Raw genomic sequence first — 22245 nt, 5'->3', positions numbered from 1 at the left:
TGTAAGGGTTCTTTATATATTCTGGGTACAAGTCCTGTATCATATTTATGGTTTGCAGGTATTTTCTCCCAGCCTGTGGTTTGTCTCTTCATTCTCTTTAGCAGTCTGTTTCAGAGGGCAGAAGTTTTTAGTTTTGATAAAGTGTAATTAATAGTCCTTGGTATGGATTATGCTTTTGGTGTGGTATCAAAAAATCTTTACCTAAACCATATTCAGAAAGGATTTCTCCTGGGTTTTCTCCTCGAAGTTTTAGATTTTATATTTAGGTCTGTGATCCATTTTGAGTCAAATTTTGCCTATGTTTCAAAGTATGTACTGAAGTTCTGTTGTTTTTACACGTGATTATCCAGTTATTGCAGCACTGTTTGCTGAAAAGTTTATCGTTTTCCCATTAAATTGCCTTTGCACTTTTGTCAAATATCAGTTATCTGTATATGTAGTTCTGTTTCTGGACTTTCTCTCCTGATCCATTAAGGTGTTTGTTGATTTTAATGCTAGTACTACACTGTGCTGATCTCGGAAGCTTTATGGTAAGTGTTGAAATCACGTAGTGCTACTCTTTCATCTTTGTTCCTAATTTTTAAATTTGTTTTAGCTATTCTAGGTTCTTTGCTTTTCCATTTAGAAATTTAGAATCATTTTGTCAGTTCCTTCGAGAAATCCTACTGGAATTTTTATTGGGATTGTGCTGGATTTATAAGTCACTTTGGGAAGTGCCGCCTTACCAAGAGGAGTGTCTTGTTCCAGCCATCAGGGTTGCCTTTGGGTCTTCTCAGCAATGTTTGGTGTAGACCAGGTACAGGTCCCTTTGTCAGATTTATTCCTGTTTCAAATGTTTTGATGCTTTTTTAATAATTTTTAAGCTCGGTTTTTGAATGTTTGGTGCTTGTTTTATACATTTTTTTAACTGTAGCCTTTTTTCCTCTGTTAAACAGATGTGTGGCATTCTTTTGCATCAAGGTTAGAATAACCATCTACCTTTTAGACATATCCTTTAAAAACGTGAAATGTTTTAGAAGCTTCCTAATGTTATTACTTAATCTATCACTTTTCTTATTTATTGAACTCATCTGGCAAAAATGGCAATTTAATTTTAAGAATCGTGTTTTATTTCAGTTGCGCCATCTTTACATTTATTTTTTCATCATGGGGTTATAACAGCCCTTAAATATTTCAGAAATGTAAAATGTAAGTGAATTTAGGGTCTAGAAGCTAGATGATTGGCAGAATAGAGGTGCTGTTCATCCAAAAAGAGAATACAGAAAGTTTGGGAGAAAAGATACCAGTTGATGTTTTAAGTATCGCCTTAGGCCATTTTCTCACTTTGGTTAAGTAGTTTAACATTGTTGAGCCTCACTTCCTCATCTATAAAATGGAGTAATAGTATTATTTTATGGGACTGTTGTGAACTTTAAATGAGATGGTTTGTGTAAAAGAGCCTAGCATAATGCTCTTAAATATATGTGGGTCCCATTATGATTATTAGTTTATTCAGCAAATGCTTAACACTTCTGTGTGCCAGACACTACTCTAAGCTCTGGAATTATGGGGCTAAAAAACAAACAACTTCCAGCTCTCATAGAATTTACCACATTCTAGCAGGCCAGGAAAAGGGGGGAAGGCGGACAGTGAGCAGGTAAAGGAATAAACCAACTAGGTAATTTCAGCTTGTAACAAGAGCTAGGAAGAAAACCAGAGAGGGAGACATGATAGAGTTTCTTGGGTGAGGGGCTGCTTCAGAGTGGACAGTCGGGAAGACCTCTGAGGAGATAACATTGAGGAAAGACCCCCGACACACAAGGCGTGGGTACGTGAAGAGCTGTCCCAGAAACTTTCCTGACGGAAGAGGTAGTGCAAAACCTCTCGAGTAGGAAACATTTGGCAGATTGGAAGGCGTGAGAGGAGCCTAGAGATGCTGATGGGGAGCAGAGGAGAAGGCAGAGGGGTCAGTAAGACCAGCTCTGGTGGGGACCTCCTAGGCCAAAGGGCATTGGATCTTGTGCGGACTTACAGAGGGAAGCCACTGGAGGGTTTTAAGAAAGGAAGTGGCATGATCATCATGTGGCAGTATTGCATGGACCTTTAGAGCCATGAGCCCAGCCTGCAGACATCAGCAAGCTGTGTAATTCAGCTACTTGGATTTTGTTGCCCAAGAAACATTCATCTACTTATTTTCCTTGATATAAAATTCCACCCAGACTCTAGCAGAGCCAACTCCGGCTTATCTAGAACAAATACTGTTTTATGTCTTTTAAATTGTTCTGACTTTTAAGCACTTGTATATGTTTTCAAAACTAGTGTTTTGTGGATTTTTGCCCTTTTATGTCCCAGGTGGTGGTAAAGTAGCATTGCACCAGAGAGCACAAAATCTGGTTTCAGATATGAGCATAATTATTGAGCACAGAGACACATTCAGTGAATATTAACAAATCTTTACTACTAGAGTATAATCCCACTGTAGAATCATGGAACTATTGAGATGAATAAATACACTTAAAGAATTGTTTACTCTTATAATACCTTCCTTTTATGGAAGAAGGAACTTTAGTCCAAAGAGGTTCAGTTGGCTCACATGATAAAAACATTAAAATTATAATATTAAAATAAATCTGGTTTTTACTATCTTCACAGTTGTGCAGTGGTTTTATTTATTTATTTATTTATTTAATTTTTTTGCATGGGCAGGTGCCGGGAATTGTACCCAGATCTCCGGCATGGCAGGCACAGTAGGAGGTTTTGAGACGAAATATTGAACCAGGAGAAAGACAGTGACCTCAGTTTGCTTTTTTGCATTCTTCTCTGTTACTCATCTTTTTTGCATGTACTGTTATTTTACACTAATCCCTGGACTACTAAGGGTATTGGGATGAATCACACAGTCCCTCTTCTGAAGTGTGGAAACAGACTAGTCAGCAGTTGCTGTAGAAGTCGACAGCCGAGGGAGGGGCCAGGCTGGTGTGTTAGAGGTGTGCTGTTGGGCACCAGTTCAGAGCCTCTTTGCCTACAGCGCTGCATGTGCCAGGTGCCCTCCTGTTTCGGTGTGGTGTGCATTGGAGGGTCTTGACTGTTTGCTCTTCCTGTAACTGTCATGCCTCCAGCTGTAAGCCTGTGCCAGGCAGAAGCCACTGTGAAGCCGTGGGCCAGGCACAGTGGATCAGTGCCTATCTGGCCACCAAGACTGGTCTTGGCAGCCCTACCCCAAGCACTGGAGAGCCCTCAGCTTCAGGATGTGCCTATGGCCAGTAAGAAGCCACTGTGGTGGCCAGTGAGGCTGACTGAAGACGAGTTCATCCTATAGAAATGTATATACTTCCTCTCAAATGATGCAGATCTTATTAATTCTTAATTTTGGAAAAATGCTGATAGGAAACAGCAGATCTTTTTATTTCTTTTGGTTTGTTTGCCTTTTACTTTTTTTTCTTTTGTTATTTTTGTTTTTTGTTGTTGTTAACATGGGCAGGCTCTGGGAATTGAACCCAGGTCTCCAGCATGGCAGGCAAGAATTCTGCCACTGAGCCACCATTGTACTGCTCCATTTGCCTTTTTAATATATTTTATTTAGGGGCGTGGCCATTCCTAAGAACTCTAGCACATGAAGTTTATTGTTATAACATGTTCTGAATCTTAAAATAAAGGCAAAGATGCATCCAGAGAACAGGTAGATTAAGTAGCACTGCTATAATTAGGGAGAAACAGTAGTTTCTTTTCAAGTCTCTCTCTCAAGAGCTTATAATTTTCTGTAAAACCCAAACATTATCTCTTGGGCAGGTATATTTTATTCTTGCTCTTGATTCTGTTATAAAGTTTGATCAAAAAGGAAACATTAACTTTTTTTGTCTCCCGCACAGAGTATTCCCCTTTTGTATTTTTTTTAGGCTGAACTTAATTCCATTCCGCTGAGCCTGCCTTAGTTGAGACTGTTAGGTGGCCACTTCATGATGACTCTGTTATATTTGTACGGTGTGAGGTCATACCCAGTTTTGACAGTCCAGTGCAGTAGGTGATTTGGCATTACACGTCTCTTATGAGAATAGGATTGTCTGTCTGCATTATCCATCTCTGGCGCTTAAGAGGAAGGGATCCAGAATCTTAGAAATTTGAACTGAGAAAATTGAACCCAAGTTAAAAAAATGGTGAAACCAAATTGTGTATGAGTAACTCCCCCCTCCCTTTATTTTGTACAAATTGAGGAACTGAACTGTAGAAGTATTTTATATGAAAGGTTGAACAAGCTATCCATAGTGAATCAGGTTTTAGCCTGAATAGAAAACATCTCCAGCGGTACTAAATATAAGAGTGTCAGCTCTTTGAATGTTTCTTTGCAGTCATTAATCACCCCTCAGGTAACAGCAGGTAGTGGAGCCTAGGTGAGAAGCAGGGCCTGGAGTCTGCTGCTGGGTTCTCAGCACAGCTCTGCCAGGTACTGTGTGGCTCTGGGCTGATTGCTCTGTCTCACCTTCCTCATTTACGGATGAAGGATACTACTAGTCCCTACCTTAGAGGGTTGTCATGAGCACTGTATGAGTTCATACATGTAGAGCACTTAGAACACTGCCTTAAATATATAAGCACTGCTGTGTGTTGACCATTACTGTTAATGCATATCTCCGTAATACATTTTAAATGCAAAACTCTTAGGAAATTTCTTCCAGTTTGGGGATTTAGTGTGTCCATTGCTAAGAACATAAAACACTATCTTCGAAGAAAGAAAGACATTTACACATTTCATGTTTGGTGTCTTTACATGTTTTGGACCCGACTTTATCAAATATACCAGTAGGTTTCCAAGCTTGGCCTATCTTACCTGAATCTCCTCGGTTTTTTAAATATATAGATTTATAAAATCCATGCCTAATGATTTCTTATTGAATCTTATCCAGGTTCAATAACTTATTCAGTAAGTCTGGGGTAAGACCCAGAAATGTAATATATATATATTATATATATTATATATATATATATATATACACACACACACATATGTGTGTGTGTGTGTGTGTGTGTGTGTGTGTATATTTTTTTTAATAGGATGTAGATAATAACAGTATTCTCAGACATACTGGATGTGGTGAAGTACCTTTGAAACATGGAATTTGGCATTCATTCATTCATCAAAGAGAAAAATATGACTAGTAAAATATCCTAAGGTTTATTCTTAGGAAGAATGTCTCAGGAATTTAGTTGATCATAGAAATACTAAAGACTTACAGATTATTTTGTTGAAAGTCTTTCAGATTGTCACTTTAGTAATAAATGTAATATTCTATATTTCAAATTGGGTTATTTGAATTCTTCTCAGTTATTAAATTAAAGAATCAGACATTAACACAGTTTTCAGGTTATCCCTTGAAGACTACTATATTTATTCGACAAAGATTTATGTATTATTTATTACATATATGATCCTGGAAGGCAGATTTATACATTTTTATATTTCTGGTGTCTAGCACTTTGTCATATACTCAGTAATTAATAATTAGTACTAAGAATTGAAGATGGTAAAAGCTGTATGAACAGTTAGAAAGGAGAAGAATCTTTTTTTCCTTCTTCCTTTTCATTTACTGCATACTGTGTGCCTGCCATGAACTCAGCACTTGGAAAAGTTATGTTATCTTATTCAGTTCTCACAATAACCTTACAAGATTGGGTATTTTATTTTCTTAGTGTACAGATGCAAAAGTAGCCACAGAAAGATAAAGTGATTTTCCCAGATAAGTTAAATGTTTAGTCTTGTTGGGTCTGACTGTAAAGCCCAGGTTCCTGATTTCTATGTGCTGCTGCCTTCCTAAGAGTAGACAGTCTGGAATCTAAGAGGATTCCAGAGACTTTTTAACAGTGCTAGTGCTCCGGGGCTGAGGCTCAGAATGTTAGTAGAATTATACTGTTTAGACACAGGTGATCACTGTGTCACAGAGGGAGCTTCTGGGACTGTGTGTACTAGTCATTTCAGAAGATTGAGGAGATTGTACATGGTTGATGGGAATATAAAGTGGTGCAGGGCGGGCCACGGTGGCTCAGCAGGCAGAGCTCTCAGACTGCCATGCCAGAGACCTGGGTTCAATTCCTGGTGTCTGCCCATGCAAAAAAAAAAAATTAAAATGGTGCCGCCAACTGTAGAAAACATTGTGGTGGTTCCTCAGTCCAGTATAGAATTACTTATGGCCTGATAATATCTACTTGAAAGAATTGATATCTACCCTAAATAATTGAGAGCAAAGATTTGAAGAGATGTTTATATATCAGCATTCACAGCAGCATATTCACTAATAGTCAAAAGGTAAAAATAGCCCAAGTGTCCATCAACAGAGGAATGGAAAAACAAAATGTGGTTTATACATGCAATGGAATATTACTCAGCTTTAAAAAGGAATGGAGTTCTGATACACACTACAACATGGGTGAACCTCAAACGTGTTGAATGGAATAAACCGAATATAATGGGACAAATATTTTATGATTTCACTTATATGAAACAACTAGAATATACAAATTCTTAGAGCCAGGAAGCAGATTGCAGGTTACCATCAGAGGAAGGGGTAATGGAGAACTAATGCTTAATTGGGTACAGGGTTTCTATTTGGGGTGATGAAAATGTTTTGTTAATGGTTCGTGGTGATAATACAGCTGTAAATGTAACTAATACCAATGAACTATGTTTTTTAAAGTAGTGAAATTTGGAAATGTAATGTTATACATGTCACCACAATAAAAATTTTTAAATTTTAACATAAAAAAAAATGAGAAGTGTGCACGCTGGTTCTTGCCAAATACATTATTGTTTCCCCTGTAATTCTGTCACTGTGTAAGTACTTCTTTTTCCTGAACTGGGAATGATAATATTTTGATTATTGACGTTTTTGTTACTTTTTTTATATGAAATTGTACAAGTTTCCCCAGAGACATCCTGATTGATGCCTTGGATTTCAGTGGTTTTGATTTTCACGTTCTTTTGTTGCCACAAGTTTGTTTGAATTACCTTTTCAGTTCCCTACATCCGAGGGGTATCTATAAGTCAACTTCCCAGGCTCCAGCATTTATGGTTTCATGTTTGGGGTTTATTTAGAGTATAATTAGGATAATCTTAATTCCATTATTCCTTCCTTCCTATAATACTTTGTCAAACTTTCTTTCAAACCCTTTAGGGAATTGATAATCCCAGCTTCATTTTTCCTCTCTAATGGCTCACTGGACTTATTTAGACTCAAATTTAAGTTGTTCTGTTCTTGTATACCACTTCCTCTCATTAATTTGCTGACAGTTATTTTTGCCCTCTACATTTTTAATGCCTTTTCTTCACTATCTAAAGCTCCCTTTTTCAGAAGGTGTAGTCAGCAGCTCAGGTGCTAGCCTTGCTTCAGACTTCTTTAAACTAGAATAAGATTTGAATGAACTAGAATGTTGGCAACCAGGATCTTCCTCCAGAATTTATATCCTGCCCTCTGCTTTTAAGAAGGAAGAATGTTATGTGAAAATAAATAGATACCGGAGAATTAGCCAAAAGTTAAAAAAAAAAAACAAAAAACAAAGCCATTTAGGATTTGTCAACAAATTTTTATTAATAACTTGCTACATAAGCTATAAGAAACTATGAGATTTTATCTTTAAGTAAGTCTCAAATCCACCTTTTTTAAAAAATCATTCCCATCATCATCGTGCCAGTTTGAAAGGATGTATGTACGCCAGAAAAGCCATGTTTTAATCCTAATTCCATTTTGTAAAGGCAGCCATTTTTTCTAATCTCTATTCAGCACTGTATGTTGGAAATTTGATTAGATTGTTTCCATGGAAATGTGGCTCGCTCAAGAATGGATGTTAAATTGGATTAGGCGGAGACTGTCTCCACCCATTCCAGGTGGATCTTGATTATTTTACTGGAATCCTATAAAAGAGGAAACATTTTGGAGAAAGCTGGAGTTTCAGAGTGAGCAGAGAATGCTGCAGCACACAAAGCAGAGTCTACCACCCAGGACTTTTGGAGATGAAGAAGGAAAACGCCTTCCAGGGAGCTGGAGAGGAAGCTAGCAGATGACACTGTGTTCCCCATGTGCCCTTCCAGCTGAGAGAGAAACCCTGAACTTCATCGGCCTTCTTGAACAAGGTATCTTTCCCTGGATGCCTTAGATTGGACATTTCTATAAACTTGTTTTAATTGGGACATTTTCTCAGCCTAAGAACTATAAACTAGCAACTTATTAAATTCCGTTTTTTAAAAGCTGTTGACTTTCTGATATATTGCATTCCAGCAGCTAGCAAGCTAGAATAGTCATGAAACAGGTGTTTACGATCTGAATTGCTGCCACAGTCTTCTGACCAGTAGCTTGTTCTCCCCACCCTTGTCTCAGATCACCCTACGTCACAAGCAGTCTGATCTTTTATAAAACTTGGATCTAGTCTTCTGTTTTGTGTCTTAAAAGTCTTCAGTGACTCTTCATTGCCCATATTATCTGAATCCCTAACATGTTTTATCCAACCTTGCATACTCCTTTATACTGTAAGCTCTGTGAGAGTAGGTTTTTAAACTGTCGTTGCTCACTGCTCTATAAATGTACCTGTATCTGTGTCTGAAGCAGCTACTCATTCTATAAATACTCTAGACCATGGCCTCCCAAAAATATACCTGTAAGAGATTACAGGTATGTTGAAAGGTATTGGGCTGTTCCAACTTTGGGGTTGTCACATGGGACCTGGTGCATCCAGACTTCACTGAGGATAACTGGAGTCTGAGGTCTCTGTATAATGATTGATGATCTGCTGAGCACAAACAGGCAGCTGCTCTGAACCGGATTCTCCTTCAGCGGCTGGTTCCAGAGTGAGCCACTGCCCACTATGGATGAGAGGCTGTGCCAGTTTGAAACTGTTTTGTACCCAGAAAAGATATGTTCTTTAATCCTAATTTAATATTTTAGGGTGGGATCTTTTTGATTAGGTTGTTTCCATGGAGATGTGACCCATCCAGTTGTGAACACTATTGTTTAGGGTGGGATCTTTTGATTAGGTTGTTTCCATGGAGATGTGTCTCCACCTATTCGAGGTAGGTCATGATCCACTTACTGGAGTCCTTTAAGCAGGAACCATTTTGGAAAAAGCTCAGAGCTGACATAGACATCTGCAACTGGAGATTCTTGGACTTCCAGCAGAGCAGATGCCTCGACATGGACATTTGGAGATGAAAGCCCAGCAGACATCTCCATGTGCCTTCCCATAAGATGCGAAGCAAACCAGAACTCAGAGTTTTGCCCCGGAGAAGTCAAGTGAAGCCCCACGATGTTTGGAGAGGAAGCCACTGGAATCAGAACCTGGAAGCAGCAGAATCAGGAGCAAGGACCAGCAGATACTAGCCTTATGCCTTGCCGGGTAACAGAGGAAAGCTGGATGCCATCCAGCCTTTCTCTGGATGTCTTAGTTGGGGTATTTTTAAAGCCTTAGAATTGTAAACTTGTAACTTAATAAATCCCCTTTACAAAAGCTAACCCATTTCTGATATATTGCATTCCAGCAGCATTAGCAAACTAAACCAGGGGCCCTGGAGCTGCTGGAGAATTTGTGTTCCAGGAGCCCAAGGAGCCAGCACAGAGCCAAATGCTTCATTTTTCAGATAGGGGGAAGAAACAAGAGTGGTGTGCCAGAGGCTCTCAACTCTGGAGAGTAGTCTCAGCTCTGGAGAATAGTCTCAAATGTCTTCATGTATGTTGGGTACATTTGGTACATTTGTGGCTGACATTCACATTTAATGGCATTCAAGTTAAATAACTATGATGAAAATGTTCACATGGCTTGGAAATGTGTGTACATTATCACAGGAAAATTTTGACAATTGCATATGAAAAAGAAAAGCTGGATTTTAAAATATAATATTAACTAACATAAATGTTTGAATGACTAAATGATTTGATTTTATTTTTAGTTTGCTTATTTTGTACAATGGTTTCATTCTAAAAATGCTACTAACATTATTTTTAAGTACCAATACATATAAAATTCATTGGAATGACCCAGATTCTTTTATAAAGTGAAAAACAGAAATTAAGTATATCTTTTATAACTTTTTATAACTTTGTTTTATATTTCCTTAACTGAAAAGTAAAGTAAAAGGATGGTGTTTCTCACATCATTATTGTCATAATTTCATTGTTATGAATGGGCCCAGTTGATGCATTGGTGTGAATGAGGCCAATGTTGCTTTTTTGCCACATTGGTTAAAAAGTTGGTTAGTGCTACATCAAGTAAAACTCTGTCCTACTCACCCATACCATATCACCTGTAGTTGTCAGGTCTTTGAGTTGTAGACTATTGCTTTGAGAGAGAAGGTTTTTAAGAGAGTTTGGATGCTAATCCATATGTACTGTCTATAGAGTGCTTCATTGCTTAAAATTTTAAGCAATAATTTTGTTTAATCTTCACAACCACTGAGAGTTTTCTCCTCTGTGGTATAGGGTTTTCTTATTTTACAAATTGGGAAACTGACTCTGAGTAATTAATCGAATCACTCAGGGATACATAGCTAGTATGTAAGTGTATGTGCAAGGAACAATCAACAAATGTAATTTCTTTAAGGAAATCATGTAAACAGTCAGAATTTATGAAAGATAAATGAGAAGAGTAGATTTATACCTCTTATAGGGCTGATTCTTTTCCTCAAGTAGAGTGTTAGATTTTATTTTTACTAGAAAAGCTTGAAAATATTTAAAACTAAGTGAATATAGGGACAATTGCAAAGTGATACTGAGATATTAAGATTAAAAATTCTGAAATTAGGTAATAAGAAACATGCTTCAGAAGCATATCTGTTTGAGGTTATATGTATGTTTTCTGTGTCATTAAGGTTTACAGTTAAGGCTTCTTAGATCCTTATTTGCTGAATCTCCTTTTGCTTGTCGAGGCTGAAGTGGCCAATTTACTTCCAGATGTGGACTTTGAGAATTAAGTATACTTGTTAAAACGCAGGTTGCGTTATAGTGATAAATTTATATGGGGTTACCCTCTAGGATATAGGAGACTTCAAAAGTTGTAGTTTGGCGTATAGTTATACGTGAATTGTGGAAAGGTTTCGAATCTACACTAGTTACTGGTTCTGTGTGCGGTTCATGTTGTTCTCTTCGGTCTGTGGAGTAGAGTCTGCAGAAGGAGGTGCTGAGGGCGGGTAGTCCACGGTTAGCCCAGCGCAAACTGCTTTAAGAGACCTTAACATGTAGAGTTAGCTTTGTGTGCTGTTGGTGACTTATTGTTGTCATATTTATGACCTAGGACTTTGAAAGGGCAGAATTTTAATAATCTAGAAAGGTACTGCCTACCATTCAACTCACTCAGTTTGATTATGGTCAAAGGGTTTTGCAAAAAAACAAAAAACTCCATGAATTTCTGATTACTTTATAGTTTAATAAAAGTTATTTATTTTGTCAAAGCCCTCCCTTACATCACGTTCCCTCCAGACGTGAAGTGTTCCTCTACAGGCTTTTTTAGGTAGGTAACAAATTAGCAATTATGTAAATGTATGACACTGATAATCTTGGAAGCTGTACTTTGTTCAGGATAATAATGGAGAAAATGTGGCATTGCTCTGAAATGATGAACTCAGTTATGCATTAGTGCTTCCTGGGGTTTGATTGTGACCCCCTCCACCTAACATGCAACAAGCACTCAGTCCATAAAATCACCACTCCATTTCAAGTGGTTCATTTTTTTCATCTTTGATCTGTAACAGCAGGTAGTATGCCCAGCAATAATGTCTTGATTTTTAAAGTTCCTTGTCCAGGGAATATTCTCAGTCCTGTGAAAACCGAAATGGTTGGTCACCTCAATGGCAAGGCTGCATTGCCCATTAAGCTTTAGGCACGTTATTGAACTGTGGGTCAAAATTAAGCATGCATCAGAAGCAATCTGTTAAACCAGATTGCTAGGTCCCATCACCCCAATTTCTAATTCAATAGCTGGAGCAGGGGCATGAAGACTTCCCAGTGATGGGGCCCATCATGCCGAGAACAGCTGGCCCAGTCAGACCCTGTGCTGTTGGTGCACAGGAGGATATGTCCGTGGAGCACGGGACAATATGTCCGTGGGCGCGTGGGAGGGCATGTCCGTGGGAGCTCTGGAGGATGTCCGATATGTCCGTGGGTGTGCTGTAGGATATGTCCGTGGAAGCATGGGAGAATTTAGTTGTCTTTTTCTTCTCTTTTCTGTCTCTTTTTGGTTTGTTTTGTTTTTGTTTTTTGGTCTTGGTTCGGTTGTTTTGACATGAGTGTATAGAGAATAGTGGTTATTATTGAATAGATTGAAAACGGAAGTAGAATATCTTTTGGGTTTTCTGTTTTGTGTTTTCTTTAATCTGAGTTTTCTACTCCATTAACTGTTTTCATCTAGGGTGTGAATTCCTGCCTTTTTTTCACCACTCTGTCTCGTAAGACTTGACATTTATCACCATACGCATTTCAATGTCAGGGTCAGAACTGTGACGTAACATTTCTGAGAGGTTACCTAGTCACCACTGCACTTCAACAAACTTGTAGATTTCTTTTAGAAGATACAAAATCTTGGCCAACCAGAATTTTACTTAAATTTTTTTCAATATGTTTAACTCACTATTTCAAAATGACATTTCTTATTCTTAGGTGTTCATGGTAAAATTTCCCAAACCCGTTAAAATTCCATTATAACGATACTTTTCATTTTGATTTGTCAAGTTGAAAAATCCGTTGAGGCATCTAGCTTGTTTTCAGCATTGTACTTGAGAGATATCTGTGGTATGACGGAGTCTAGCAAATTAGGACAGAGTGTAAATTATATATGAATCCTCATAAATTTCTTGTGAGAGATTGATTTGACAGATGTTTCCAGTTACTTTATGGTTGTACTGTTCCAGCCAACAGTTCACTTATAGTAATATTCATTTTTATTTAGACAGCTGTTTATAAGTTTTTGTCCACAGTTTGTAAAAATGTGTAAACAGAAAAGTAAAATGCTAATGCTCATAGTAAGAAGGGTAACTCTCAAAATATATTCGTAAAATAGATAAAATCATTAGCATGGCAAAACGGTAAACCTTTAGCCTCAAGTATACATTCATTAAACTCAACTTTCCTACGTGTATTTGATTACAAATAAAATAAAATTAAAGAACATTTATGAAATATGAATTGTATATTTTAATTAAAGATTGTTTCTAGAAGATTTTTTTAGTTTTAGATAGAATTTTATAATTGGTTCCATTATAACATAATTATTCAACTTCCCTTTAGTTTTCGTATATGTCTTCAAGTATACATCATGTACAAAGGTACAGCATTTGTCAAAATTCCCTGATAAAGGAAAGATGCTATGTATTATGTGTGTAAGTTAAATGTAGTGGTTCTCATAAAGATTTCTCTTTTTGATGAACCTTTAGAAAAATTAAAATGAGAACAGAGAGGGAAATTGTTTAAAGGAGAGTTGTAATAACTAGTTCATTGCAACTTAATGTGCAGCATCCTCATTAGTCAAGTGCCATGCCTATCTATCTAGGCATGAAATAACTTTTTTTTCCCTAATTTAAATCTGGAAGTTTTCAATTGTAGATCAACTTGAATAGTCTTTGTTGTAAATAGCCACTAGATTTTAAGCATTAACCTGTGACGGTCATCCTGTATCCATAGAGACCAGTGTGTTTTCCTCATTATTTCAACATTATTTCTGTAATGGGTAGAGTTATTTATAACATTTGAGCAAAAAATTATATTTCAGAAAGCAACCTTCAAATATTATCACAGTGTAAATATTAATAACTGAAAGCCATAGATTCTCAAGAATATTGGTGCTAGAAAATCGGTAATCTTTCAAAATTGTATGTATTGGTTTTTTTCAACAGTTATCTTGTAAGGATTGTGTGTTTGCATGCTTGCGTGCGTGTGTGTATATGCTCATTTCGTGAAATCACTATGACTTAATTGTAGACTCATTGTTTTAACAGTTTTTTTTTTTTTAAGAAATTATTTTACATGTTTTAGATTAAAGGAAATGTTGGTTTTGGTGGAGCACAGATACACTGTATTTCAATGTAGTCTTCCTTCTGTCTTCAGGAAAGTGGTGTGGGAAACTAAATTATTTCTGTCTGTTGCTTTAAAACCAAGATCATGTGTTTGTTCCTTGGTTCTCAGCTTTGCTTTGCTCATTCCGTGGGTTGCACATCCCTCACCTAAATCAGCCAGAGCTAAGGAAAACAATATTAGACTTAGTGTTGATTTTCTACCTGTAAAACCCACCGTATTATCTATCATCCAAATTTGGACACTTTTGTGAATGAAAGAGAGTCACTTTTAACAGTAATATTGAAACAGCAGGTATAAGCTAGGACTGTTTTGGGCAAAATGAGATATGTAACCACTCTAATCATTAGGGTCCTCATTCTAGGGTACTGTTATTAATTTAGTTTAATTCTTAAAGTTTAGGTTTAGGAAGACAAAAACAGATTTTTGCATGTGTTGGAAAAATAGTATCCTCATATAGCATAACTGGTAATATCTTGCCAAGATAGACCTTTAATGGATATTTCCATTTTTAATTAGTCTAGGAAAAATAACAATTGGTGAACCACTAATTCTCTTGTTAATTAATAATATTAACTTCATCATTTTCATTCCAAGATGTCACAGATACCATCTTCTATTTCTTCTTTTAATTTCTTGTTCAGAAAGTCTGTTGTTGTAAACATCCCCGACTGGAAGCTGTAAACAGAGCTAAGCTTTCAGTCAGATGTTTGCTGCTACCGGCTGTTCACAGACATCATCTTGTTATAATTATGTCTAAGGAGTGGAGTTGGGGAGACTATAGAATGTGTAGGGGAAAAGATCAGAAATCTTTAGATTCCTTCATTTACTGCTGTCTACAGGATTGTGTGTATTTAAGATAGAATTAACGTAGGAGCCTGTCTGATAACAGACACCCCATAGCAGATGCCATCTGAGCTGTGCAGACTTAAGATATCACTGCTGAGCCTTAGAGAATTTAGTTAAAATGTCTTTTTTTCCCACAATGGGTTGCTATTTGTATTTTTGTCCTGTCAGTGAGTTTTTATTCTTTTCTACCTTTCCAAGTAGGTTCGAGATTAGCTTCCCAGTGGTTCAGAAGGCTGATGCCCTCCTTGAGAAAGTGCATGAATGTTCTGAAGACTGAGATTACCGCCACCCAGCAGTACACAACCTAGGAATTGTGGTTTTCCCTGTAGTTAAGTGACGTGTGTGTATACTGTCTCCCTCCTCTCAAATCCCATCCCCCCAATATATACATAACTTCCTGTCTTGTTGCCCCAAACAGTGTCATAGCTCCTGATTAGAACAAACCGCTAAGACCATTTACAGCGTTTTCACTGGTTATTTTGTGCTTTAGTTTACTAGATATGTTTTCTTAAGCATTTTCATGTTGCTTCGTGGCTTTTCTGTTCCTCACCAGCAGGTGTACTGTATATTTTTTGTGTTTCTCCATAGAACTGAAAAGTAATAAGGCGCTGTTCATTGTGGGCTCATTGATGATGTTACTTTTATAACAGCTGCTGTTCTGAGTTTTATGTTTTGTTTTCTCATTTTTAGTTGTCTTTTTGACATCAAGAAACATGGCTGTTTTATTGAAAGCTTTTTCTTCAGTATGGTGTTTTTATTGTTGATTATTGTCAAATGGCTGAACATTGCTCTGTGTTAGGTGTAGTACATAATTAAACCAAAAAGGAAAGTTCTGTGTTTTCCTGCCATAAACATGAAGTAAAGTACCTTGCTTTAATCAGTGATGATTGATTTCATTTTATTGTACCAACATCTATTCTTTCCTTTTGTCTTTTATCTGGAGAGTAAATGATAGTTTGGGTCATAATATAGTTACTCCAAACTTTTCTGTGCAACAGCATTTATTTTTAAATGCTCTCTTATTTTGCAGTTACATTTGTTAGAGTGGAAGTTTCCAAATTTGTTCTTTTTTGTGGGGGTGGGGGGTGCAGCAGTTAGTGAATGGAGTTCAGTTGCTTCAGATAGGTAGCTTTGCAGCTTATAAGTATATTTCTTGAGCTTGATACTTGCATGCGTTATGCATCACTTCCAGCCAAACTCTTAGTAAGGCAAATTGATTGTTTTTCTGTGACCCTGTTTTAGCGCATTGGAAACCTTAGATTCCAATAGCAATAAATGGCTAGAACCATTTCTGAGCCTGAGAAGTGTTCCCTGGCAAAGGTGGGATATGGTATATTCTCTGGTAGTAGGATTATTTTGTATGACCAGCTAACATTATTTCCTAAGAAGAACTTTTGTATATAGCTTTAAAATTCAGTTGCTTGGATAGAAACTGCCTAGTTTAATCATTTGCACAGCTGAATTTAAAAGCTTTTCAAAATGATAGCCCAAATCTAAACTGAAAGAGTAGGTATTCCTCATAGAGCTGTCATGCTCCGCCCAACTAGTCCAGTTATCCCTCTATGCTGCAGGATTAACGGTGCAATCTGTATTATGTAACATTGGTTTTATGTTACTCTGCCCTAATGAGGTGAATCAAAGACCATGTTCAGCTTTAATTCTGAAAGCCCACTTCGGCATACTTATGTATAACATTTTAATCATTTGCAGATGACTTCTTTATCTTTTACTTGAGGAACCACAAACTTCCCATTGGCCGCAAGTCTAGCAATTGATTATTTAGAACAAATGCCTTAAAATGTTAGATCATCGGTATTTGCCAATTATGCCTGTAGCACTTTTGGCAATTATTTATAGTATTTAGAAAGCTCAGACATTCTTTACTCTTTATGATTTCTTGATCCAGTTAATGTTAAAAGTAAAACATTTTTAGTCACTGATCACCATCCTGAAAATAATGTTTTTCTAAGCATTTTTTATTGTAAAATATAGCATATATACAAAGCAAAAGGAAGAAAAAAGCAATGATTTTCAAAGCATACTTCAACAGGTTGTTACAGAAGAGATCCCAGAGTTTGTCCGGGCTACTATTCCACTGTCACAGAAATTTCCTTCTAGCTGCTCCCAACATTGGAGTCTAGGTGGGATATTAATGTAGTGATTCAGCAGTCATACTTGTCTGTTACATCCTATTCTCTGTTATACCTCCTCTTTTTCTCGATCCCTCTCCCAATCCAAAGGGATCCCTGGGCAACTGATGAAAAATCCCTATGAGAGGGGTATAATTCATCGATATTCCTGGAGAGGCTGGTCCCTCTGACCTAGGAACCCTCCAGGAATTATAGGTTCCAGGAAGGCAAAACAAGTACATGAAACCTTTTTAGAGTCTCACTTTGAGCCCTAGGTGTTCTCAAGAGTCAACAGGAGTGATGCTGGTTGGGATTTAGCAAACCATGGCAATCAGCACTAATTGAAGCTTGTATAAGAGTTGCCTCCAGAAGAGCCTCTTGACTCCACCCAGTCTTTCTTGGCCAGGGATGCCTCACCTTGTTAAGCATCTTTTAATGCCTGTTCTTTTTTCCCCTAATACATGCTTTGAGGTCACTACAAAATTGTATCTTCAGTTCATTCATATTAGATGTGCTCATGTACAAATATTCTTGGTTACAAAGTGGTCATAGGATTACACAATTGAATGATTCCTCATTGGTCTTGAAGCCTGAATCCTTTCTACAAAATGTTATCAATAAGCTTGGGATTACCCAGACCATGAACTATAAATCCCAGCCTGTTTTCCTCTTGCCATATAACATTTGACCCTGGTTCCCTTTCACTCCTCAGTGTTAAAATTTCACCAAGTATTCATCAAATGATTGTTCTATTTTCTGTGTGTGCTTAGGAAATTAAAAAAAATAAAGTTTGCATCTCTAGTCTTAGCTTAGTTTTTAAAATTAGTCAGCCCCAGTTTCCCCAGTCTGGTTAATTAAGGGTGGTTATGATGTGTATTTCTTATTTGTAGCATATTACAAACTCCCTAATAAATCAAAATTCATTGGTGTCTTTGCTTCAGCTTTCTTATATATTGGTTGAAACAGTCCACTGGTCCTTAAATATTGCTGTGCATAAGAATTACTTGGAGGACTTCTTAGTAAGAACGCAGATTTCCGGGCTCCGACCACAGCTCCTGATTCAGAGCATTTGAGGTGGGGTTTGGGAATGGGCCTCTCTTCTGAGTTCCCAACCCTGCTGATAGTGCCATGTGACCCACCGCTCAGAACCACAGAGCTTATCTCACGTTCTTTTTGTTGTTTAGTGTTATGTCCAGTTGGTAAGTGGAAAAAAACACAGAAAGTCCCCAGCTTAGAAATGTGTAGACATCCAAAAGACTTATTATAAAAAGCTTTGTTGGAAACTTGAGATGTGTTTTTCTCCCACAGAAGGTGTCTTGTTGTCTTGCCCACAAAAGCCCATTTGAATACATTTGTGAAGAAAAGGAGAAGAAAAAATATTGTTGCGGTAGGAGTAGTTAAAAGAGGAAAACAGTATACTTGCAAACAAAAAAGTGTGTGTATGTGTACACACTTGTGTGCATGTGTTATATCTGTTTAATCTTGGGAATTGATGTCCAGGAAAATCAGCTTGAAGGAAATAGCAGCCGGGTAGAGATTTAGAAGATTCCTGGAGGCATTTGGATGCCTAGGAAATTCCAAAGATTTTTCGTTTGCTGGCCATGGTTCTTGTATTTAATTTGACTTCCAAATTTGAGGATTTCCTCTTCTTTGATGCAAGGGTATTGCTAGGGTCACTTTAAAGGCTAGTAGTGATATTTGTGGTGATTTTTTTCTTTTATTCGAATGAATTTCTTCGAGGCAGGAACACCACACTTGGAAAAAGGAGGTGAAGCAAAAGCTGAGAGTGGGACTAATGTTCCTGCCGGGAAATTGTGGGCATTTCAGGTTGTTGGGCGGAGGTGGGACAGGAGGGTGACTGAAAACAGGAAAAGCTTCAACTAAACCTTGAGCTCCTTGGAGGTATTTTATTAGCTTTGTCTTTCACCCAAACCAGGAATCTTCTTGCTGTAGAAGAATGGAAAGATGAGGCCTAATGCTGTCCATCACAGGGATCCTGTAAGTGCACCAGTTATGAGGTGAAGAGCATAGGAGGATAAGAGGCTGGCCAAGTCAACTGTATTTAGATACGAAACATTTACATGATGGGTGCATTTATTGCCATGAATTCCTCCAGTGAAAAGAGTATCAATTCTGCCTTATTCTTGGATTCTGAACTGCCTTAAAATACCTTTCAAGGTAACTCTTCTCACACTTACGTGGATTACTGGGCGTATTCTTTTTTCAACAGATTCTACAACGTTGCCTTTGTTCTCCTACATAAATTGTCATGTGCTTGAATATAAATGTGAGTCTCAAATAAAGGATAAATATAACACGGTACTGAGATTCGTAAGTCCTACCTTTAAACCAAGTTTCAGTTCATGTAAACATCCTACACTCAGCTGTGATTCATGTGTTGGCTGGGGGGTGGATGTTTACTTCAACTGACTTGGAATATCAACCACTTAACCTATTGACATTGGCAAAAATAGTATACCAGAGTAGATTTAAATTATTGTCATTGTTTTCCATTTTGTTATTGCATCTCTAACATGACATAAGGCCCTGGATGCTGGGACGAAAGGATGTCCATATTTACTATTGGGGGTCAGATTTGTGGGTATCGCAGTGTGCTGACACAAGCAAGGACTTTGGCATCAGACATTTGTTGCCATCTGGGCTCTGCTAGTGGATTTGTTATGTGATTCGGAGGCAGGAAAGGCACTGTTCCCACCTCCATTTCCTCATCTGCAAAATGGATATGGAACCTTATGTCACAGGGTTGTTGTAAGGACTGAACTGTATGATGATTATAAAGTGGTTCATTAGAACAGTGCCTCAGGGTGAAGTACTCAGAAAATGCCAACTATGATTAATGCTAGTGCGTTGTCTGATATGGCATGCAGCAAATTTTAGGTGTTTAATAAACATTTACTCTTACGATGACAGTGGATGTAATCTGCTTTTGTCTTAGTGATAAAGATGGTCCTGACTTTCTGGTTTACTGGAAATTGTTTTGAATTGTTGATATCACAAGACTTTAGTGGTAAGAGTTTTGAAGACCATCTTCTTGGGCTCGAGGGCTGGCACTGCCTCTTACCAGCTGTGTTCCTCTGAGGAAGTTATTAATCTCCCCAGGCCTCAGTTTCTTCCATTGGCTAAACTGGGATTATAAATAGTATCTCATGATAGGATTGTGTGAGAGTAATTGTGTTACTGTATTATACATGAGTTGATGCTTATAAAGTGTAGACTGATTTCTGGTACATACTAAGCTGTGCATAAATGGATGGGTATTATTCTTGTTTTTAAAATGTGCTTCTCTTCTCTTATTTTCCTTCAAAGTATAGTGGTCATGCATTTCTAAGTAAAGATAAGCTAATAACTGATATTAGTTTTGGATATGTGTTTGGTTTAAGTTATACTTTTGGTTTTTATCCTTTTATTAAAAATACTCTACTTAAAATTAATTTTCTATGTCTTTGTTTTTCAATTCCATGGGATCAGCCTTAACTTCTCATTTTTTAGTCACATATCTACATGCTATATAGGTAAAAAGAAAACAATTACAAATTGTAAATTACTTAAGACATTTTCCAGCATCGAGGCAAGTATCTGTAAACTCTTGTCTATACCTGGATCAGAATTAAGAGTTCAAGTGTAATGCTTTGTGAATGGAAGATGTCTGCAAGTTATGAGAAATTCACAATTAAATAGAAATCTAAAATAAAGATAGGGAGACCTGTACTTGAGGGGAAGTACTGTTTTTCTAAGTTCAATACATTACTGTTCAATACATTAAAATACCTTTTTTTTGTTAAGAAGAAACTGATCTATAATGTACTTGGATATAAAACATATCATTGGGTCTTCATTTCACTGAGTTCCATGTGTTTTATTTAAAACTTGTTAAATGCTTAATTCGTTCTGTAATTTATATAGTGTTTCAATAAAAATATTGCAGTTCATTGTGAAAGTGTAAAATAATCTAAAGTTAGTTTTATGAAGTTTTCTTTAAAGACTATTAAGCTGGATTCAGTATTTGTCCTACTGTTTAAAAATATTTAAAAACCAGGTTTGGACTGTTTTGTTTTTTAGAAGAAGATTGGGAAATTTCTTTGCCACTAGTTTTCCATGTAAATTTTACAATAGCTTGAATTCCCTAGGAAAAAAGGGTTTTTTAAAGAAATTTTCTCTGTTGGAAAAAAATATGAATGGTTCCTAAAGGTGTATAGTCTTGCCTTTAGATAGTCCAACCATTTTGACATTAGGAGTCTATTCCACTCTATAGACTATCTGTGAAAATTTTTGTTTTGAGGAGCCTATATATTTTTAACAATCACTTGCTTAAAATTTTCTCCTCTGGATACTCTGGAGCACAGAATGTTTCTCCTTAACCAAAATACTGAGTTCTTTTCAAGTAAAGGTGTGAATTTGAATGAAAAAGCGTTTGGGTACTAGACGTTGGTAATCCTTCATTTTCACATAACTTTCTAAATGTCTGCCCATTCATTCTGTAATATTAAATTTTTTGGTTTTATAAATCCCGGTCACCGTCTCTGTTATATGTGGGTAGGTATTTATCATGTATCAAAATTTTAGCAGTAGGACCTGTTCAGCTACTTAACTGTTTGTCTTGGTATACTCCAGATGCAGTTGTAACTTGTTTAATGCATGCATATTCACGTGTGAGTATGTGTGCGCCTATCTCTGCAAACCTCATACAACTTCATCGTTAGATACCTAGAAGACCATATTATGTGGATAATAAATGAAGACCATATTATGTGGATAATAAATGAAGACCATATTATGTGGATAATAAATGACTGTTAGAAATAAATTCATATACAGAAAGTACTATCAGCATAAGTTAAAACATTTAGTAAAGTTAATACATGCTCGCATTTACAAATATTTATTAATGATATGTATAGTTTTTTTGCTTCATAGTAATTAGACATAAGGTAAAGCAGTTGTCTAAAATGACTGCCTACACAGTTAGTCATAGCCATATGACTAACCTAAGTTATGGCTGTTTCCCCTTTAATGATTTCCTTTAGTCTCTCTACTTAATGCTTCATCATCTTGAGCTGGTAAAGTAACACACGCTTAGAACAGAGGTCCATTTGCACACAGATGTTCCTAGCGGCATTATTCACAGTAGCTAAAAGGTGGAAGCAACACACATTTCTATTAGCAAATGAATGAATAAGTGAAAGTGGTCTATGCATACAGTGGTGGAATATTAACTTGTGGAAAGGATTGAA

The 22245-nt window shown here is 37.0% G+C and overlaps 1 long non-coding RNA gene across 5 annotated transcripts in view; it reads left to right on the top strand.

Moving 5' to 3' along the window:
- Positions 1-22245, top strand: part of LOC143689084 (uncharacterized) — a 47270-nt gene that overhangs the window by 12374 nt on the left and 12651 nt on the right. For 2 of the 5 annotated variants that reach the window (XR_013178558.1, XR_013178555.1), the window contains exon 1: positions 14750-19171. The exons of 1 other annotated variant lie outside the window; for it this stretch is intronic. This is a non-coding gene — a long non-coding RNA (uncharacterized LOC143689084). Of the gene's footprint in view, positions 1-14749; positions 19172-22245 lie in introns of those variants that run through there. 2 more of the 5 variants (XR_013178559.1, XR_013178556.1) reach the window with 2 other exon arrangements.

Source organism: Tamandua tetradactyla, chromosome 6, assembly GCF_023851605.1.
Source record: "Tamandua tetradactyla isolate mTamTet1 chromosome 6, mTamTet1.pri, whole genome shotgun sequence".
Taxonomy (NCBI): Eukaryota; Metazoa; Chordata; class Mammalia; order Pilosa; family Myrmecophagidae; genus Tamandua; species Tamandua tetradactyla.
The sequence above is the reverse complement of the archived record's forward strand: the minus strand, read 5'-3'. Positions and strand labels throughout refer to the sequence as shown.